We start from the raw sequence: 6,000 nt of genomic DNA on the forward strand, positions 1-6,000 counted from the left end.
GAAACTGAGACACGGTGTTGAAATAGCAAAATCATCCAGATGACAAGTAGAGAGATTGGGGTGATGCATTGGGCCTGGGTCAGACCTCTCACTCTGGTCTGGGAGAAGGTAAGCTGGGACTTCTGCAGTGTGGCAGGTGCAGCAAGAGGCAGTGTAGTGTGACAGAGGAAGAGCTGGGCATATCTGGGCTCTGAGAGCAGCTCTGCCCCATGCAGCCTGTGTCACACGGGGCAAGCCACTTTCCCCAGTGTGGATGTGAAGAGAAAATGAGATGATAGTAACAATAGTTAGCATTTAGTGAACCTGTGCCATGTGTCAAGCCCTCTCCTAAATGTTTTACACAGATTATTTCCTTTTACTCTAAACAAATTTATAGATTTATAATGGGGAAACCAAGGCACAGATAAACTATGAAACATGCCCAAGGTCACACAATTTGGTTGTGGCAGAGCTGGGATTCAAACCAAGGCAGGCTGGGGCCAAGGCCTGCACACTGAACTGGTGTGCAGTACTGCCTCTGGGCAAATAAAATGCCAAGTGCTTTGTGGTTAAGTTTGAACCTGTATTATATATGTATATATGCGTCATGTGTTGCGTCTACAAATAAGGGAGACACCACTCCCCCAGGGACTGGGTAGGGTGAGAAAGGACTTGGGAAGAGAGGCATGGCTAGGGAAGGATTGCAGGAGGAGGCGCTTGTGAGAATTCTCCTTCCTCCTCCATCAGAGGGGCACCCAGCCCTGTCTTGACACATGGGGCATGTTTTACCTCTGGAGTAGTCATCTGGGTCCATGGGCATTTCTCTCTCTCTAGCCCAGGGTCACTCCATCTTGACCCTGTTGACATTTGGGCCAGATAATTATTTGTCGTTGGGTCTGTCCTGTGTAGGACGCTTAGCAGCACCCCCGGCTTCTACCTACTAAAGGCCAGAAGCACACCCCCTCCCCAGTTGTGACAACTAAAAATGTGTCCAGACATTGCCAAATGTCTCCTGAAGGGCAAAGTCACCCCCAGTTGAGAGCCACTGCTCTAGTCTGAGTGCCTTAACAGCAGGGTCTGCTCCAGGGAGCCTTCGAGTTTGAGCAGGTGTCAGTGAAAGGTGTGTGTGTGCGCGCGCGCGTGCGCGCATGTGTTGGGGGTGGGGAGGCTGCTCTTAGCTCCAGGCTCTGCTCTTCTCCCTGTCTCTTTTCCTCTCCTCTACACTTTGCTGTCATCTCTTATCTGTCTGCCACCTTCTCACAAACTGTCCATCTGTCCTCACTTCTCTGACTCCCTCCACTCCAGTCTCTGTCTCCTCCCACTCAGTGCCTCTGGTCTCTCTGACTCTTTCTGATTGGGTGTCAGTCTTTTGCTAACCTGCTGCATCCTCTCTAGGGCCCTTCTCTCCTTATCTCCTAGCTGCGCCCCTGCGTCTGTCTTTCTCTTTCAGTCCCCCCGCCTTGCCTCTGTCCCGTTCTCCCTGTCTCTGTGTCTGTCTCCCTCTCTCTTTCTCTGTCTCTTCCCATCTCTGTTTCTTCGGGGCACCCCAGTGTCCCTCTGTCTCCCTCTTGCCTGTTCTACTCTGGTTCTCTCTGTCCTCATCCCCCTACCTTTTCCCTTTCTCTCTTTTCCTTCTCCTCTTCCTCCTTCCCTCATTCCTTCCTCCTCCCTTCCTTTCCTCCCCTTCCTCTACTCTCCCCTCTCTGTTTCCCCTCCCCTCCTCTCTTCCTCCCCCTCCTCTCTTCCTCCCCCTCCTCCCTTCCTCCCCCTCCTCCCTTTCTCTCCCTCCTCCCGCTTTGTCTGTGGGAGCTGGAAGTTAAAAGCTTTTCCGAACTTGCTCTCCAGTCGCTGTTCTCGGCGCCTTTCATCTCGCCAGCACATTTGTAAAACTGCGCAGACTGAAGGGCCGTGACAGGAACAACCAAAGAAATGTCAGCGCGGGGACGGGGCCGCCAGCCCGCCGGGGGGTGTAGGGAGCCGCGGGGGCACACCCCAGCCCCTCCCCAGAGGGACCCGGGAACATACGAGGTCACCCCACCGGGGGCTCCGGGCGCTCTGCGCGTCTGCGGAGCCCGCTTCCTCCTCCGGGGCCGACGGGAGCGCAGGGCAGGGGAGGGGACTCCGGGGGGAGGGGACTCTGAAGGGAGGGGGAAGCCGCCAGTGGCTAGGGGCGCCGGGAGGGGGAGCGGCGAACCTGCGGGAGCCACAGGCGCAAGGGCCACACATCCACCTTGCAGACCCGGGAACCAGACTGCCTGGGTTCAAACCCCATCACCGCCCCTTGCCAACTTTGTCACCCTGGGCAAGTGACTTCACCTCTCTACGTCTCAGTTTCCTTATAGGTAAAATAGAGATGGTGAAGATTGGATGAGCAAATCCTTGTAAGGCACTTAGAATTTCTAACTGTTTGCTGTAGTGAATAAGAAGAATAGCAGCAAAAGCTCACAAAACAGGGTTTTATCAGCCCCATGCTACCGCTGGAGAAACCAAGGTTTAAGGGAAGAAGGTGACTTGCTGGGCCAGGGGATGAACAGGAATTTCAGGCCAGCTCCCTCCTCTCTCTTTCCATCTTTCTCCTCAGGGAACTGCGCACAAGGGTGGAACACAAGTTCTAGGAGCTTAAGAATTGAGTCTGTTTTGTTCACTGCCATATCCTCCGAATGCAGCACATAGTGGATGCTCAATCAATACTTGTTGAATGTATGCATGAATAAATGAATGCGAATGCTGTAAAGGTGCGGAGGTTAGAAAAGGGAAAGGCTACTTTGTCTGCGGTGGGGTGGGGGCGAGGTGAGAAAAGTAGGAGCCCGGCGCCTGTCAAGTTCCAACTCCGAGAACTTGGCATTCCATCCAGGGCCTAAGCACCGCGGCAGCACCATGGACAGTGGCTGTGGCCCAGGCCAGAATCCAGCTTCGTACCAGGAGCTCTCCGGCAGCCTGGCAGGCCCGCCCTGCTTCTGGGCATGCACATCTCAGCCCGCATCCCAGCTCCCTAACCCCGCTCCTGTAACCTCTCCCTGGGGCTAGGTCCCAACCTTCTGCCTCCTACACACACTTTGTCTCTTCTCTTCCTCTCTGTTTGGACCCAGATCCAAAGCCACTGGGAAAGACGTGCCTCCTCTCTTTCTCTCTCCCTTCCTGTCAGCCCTAGACTGCGTCTGCAGCCCTGAGGCCTGACATACTGCAGGTGTCTGGGAATAAGAGTCCCCTGAGCATTCCTGAAAGGCCCTAAAGACACAGCAGAGTAGAGCAGAAACTAAGCACTTGGACCTTGCCTCCTGAGCCCCCTTCCCTGGGGTACTGGGGTGAGACGCACTCCCCACACACACTTCAAACACCGAGTCTCCCTGAATTATTCACCTGCCTCTCCTCGGGGCTGCTGCAGAGCGCCCAGCCCAGGTGCTGAGGAGGAAAAAAGCAGAAAGGCCCATTAAATTTAAACACCGCTGAGGATTGTCAGATGTGAGATTCTATTCCTGGCCTGGAGAAGAGCCGCCAGTGGGAAGGGAAAGGGGATATGCAAGGGGGTAAGGACGAGGGACCCACCCTGGGCTGAGTGACTGGCTGAGGACCAGATGCCTGGGGCCAGCATGCCAGGGGACCCGGGCCTTCCCTCACCTGCAGTTTCTCACCCATGTGGAAGTGGACTTTGCCATGCCACCTCATTTGCCTTGTTCTGGCATGTCAGGAGGACCCATCTAAAAATAGCTTCCCTGCAGCTACCTGAAAGCCCACCATTATGGCTTCAGCATGAGGAACAGGGCATTGCCTCTCCAGCCTCCTCTCCTGCTGTTTCCTTCTTGCACCTTATAGCCTGGTAATACCAAACTCGCTTAGCTTTTATCACACTCAGCTTTTACAGTGTTGTCCCTGCCACTTGGAGCTCCCTCTCCTTTGTTTTGCTGGAAAACTCCTATTTCTCTTTCAAAATCCAGCTTAAGTATTAATCCAGCAGGTGGCAGGAAGTCCTTCACCTCTGCACTCCATCGGACTGGAACTCATACCCCTGATTGCTTCCCTCCTCCCGCCCAGCCTGGGATGGGGGGGTGAGAAAGCCCTGCCATACTCCCCCACACACTGTTACCCATTTACAGAGAACATCCCTGAACACCCCAAGGCAAATGGCACCTCATCCCTATTCCATCTTTCCATGACATCACTCGATCTTTTCACCCTGCAAGGACTCTCATGGGTAGCAGAGTCCTTGACTGTCAGGCCTGATGGGACCATCACGGATCATGACTTCTTAATAACAGGCAGTTGGATGCAGAAGAGAAAGTGCTAGATATCCTGAGAAGCCTAAGATCTTCCAGCTGTGGCTCTGGCCTCAACTCCCTCTGTGTTTCGGGTAAGTCTCTAGTTCTTTCTTGGTCTTGGTTTTCTATTCCATAAAATAAAGGAGGAGTGGCAGGGAAAATTTCATGATGACCAAGAGCCCTTCCAGGGTCCAGGATCCTCAGCCCCCCATATACTTTTACAAACCATGGATGCTGCCTGGCCACACTCTTATTGACACCTGAGGCAGTGATGTGCTGGAAATGGTTTGTGCTGGCTTATCAAAGCCAATTGTTAGAGTCTTTTTCCAGGAATTTTGCAAGCCAGGTTGGCAAGCCCTTGAAATTGGCCAGGTTGAAAATATTTACACCACACAAAAGAAATGATAAACAATACAAATCAGGGCTTGCTCCCTGCTTCCCCCTGAGCCAGCTTGCCTCTGCCTGAAGGTCTCATTCCCACCTCCAGGCCCTTGCCGCTGTGGTCTCCGAGCCGCCTCTGCTCCACTCCTTGCTATCTGTTCTCTCTCACCGAGGTTTCAGACTTCAACTCATACCTCGCCCACTCAGAGTTGAGTGCTTCTTGCTTCACCATGTAGTGCTCCTTACTGCCAGGAATGCTCATTTTTAGTAGGGAAAAATACATGCTTTGAAGCAGACAGATCTAGGTGGAAATCCCGGTCCTGCCCTGCACTGGAAAGGTTGTCTCCTTCTTGTCAGTGGCACTCCTGCTCAGCAGTTACCTGTTGACAGAGAATATCCCTGACCACCCACAGCAAATGGCACCTCATCCTTATTCCATCTTGCCATGACATCACTTGATCTTCTCACCCGGCTTTAACTTCTGAGCTGTTATCCCTTTTAACATTTACATATATTTGCTAACTCACACAATGCCTGTTTCTCTCTCTAGGATGTAAGTTCTGTGAGGGCAGAGATCTCTCAGTCCTGGTTGCTGCTACATCCTTGTCTCCTAGAACCTTGCCTGGCACATGGTAGGTACTCAATCATTTCAGTGATTAGATGAATGTGACCTTGGGCAAGTCATGTCACCTCCCCGAGTTTCAGTTGCCTCCACACCCCACCTGGAAGGATGTTTGGGAGGTGTATTCCTGGCCTGAGCTGCCTCAGAGAAGGGCCAAGGACTGAGATCCTAGTACCAGCCCTGCCACCAACTTGCTGTCGCCTTGGGCAAGTCACGCCTCCCCTGGCCTCAGTTTTGCCATCTCTCAGTGGTCAGGTAAGATGATGAGCAGTAGTGAGGTGTCATTTCAATCTGTGGGTCCCATCTGCTTCTCCCTCCCCACCTCATTCATTCAACAAATATTAATGAGCATCTACTATGTGCCAAGCACCGAGAATATAGCACCAAATGTGGGGATGACCTCATGGACTCTTACATCACAGTTGGGGAGGAAAAGTAAACAAGATAAATTCACAAAATAAATAGAATGCCAGAAGGTGATTGTACCAAGGAAAAATTAAAAGCTGGAAAGGAGCACAGGGACAGTTGAAGAGGGGGTATCAGTTTTAGGCAGTGGCGGTGAGGGGTCAGGGAAATATCTGACTGGGAAGGTGAAACATGAAGAAAGATGCAAAGAAGGCCAGGCTCAGTGGCTCATGCTTGTAATCCCAGCTACTCAGGAGGCTGTGGCAGGAGAGTCCCTTGAACCTGGGAGGCAGAGGTTGCTGTGAGCCAAGATTGCACCACTGTACCCTAGTCTGGGTGACAGAGTGAGACTCTCAT

This window comes from Callithrix jacchus, chromosome 5, assembly GCF_049354715.1.
Source record: "Callithrix jacchus isolate 240 chromosome 5, calJac240_pri, whole genome shotgun sequence".
In the NCBI taxonomy this organism is placed as follows: Eukaryota; Metazoa; Chordata; class Mammalia; order Primates; family Cebidae; genus Callithrix; species Callithrix jacchus.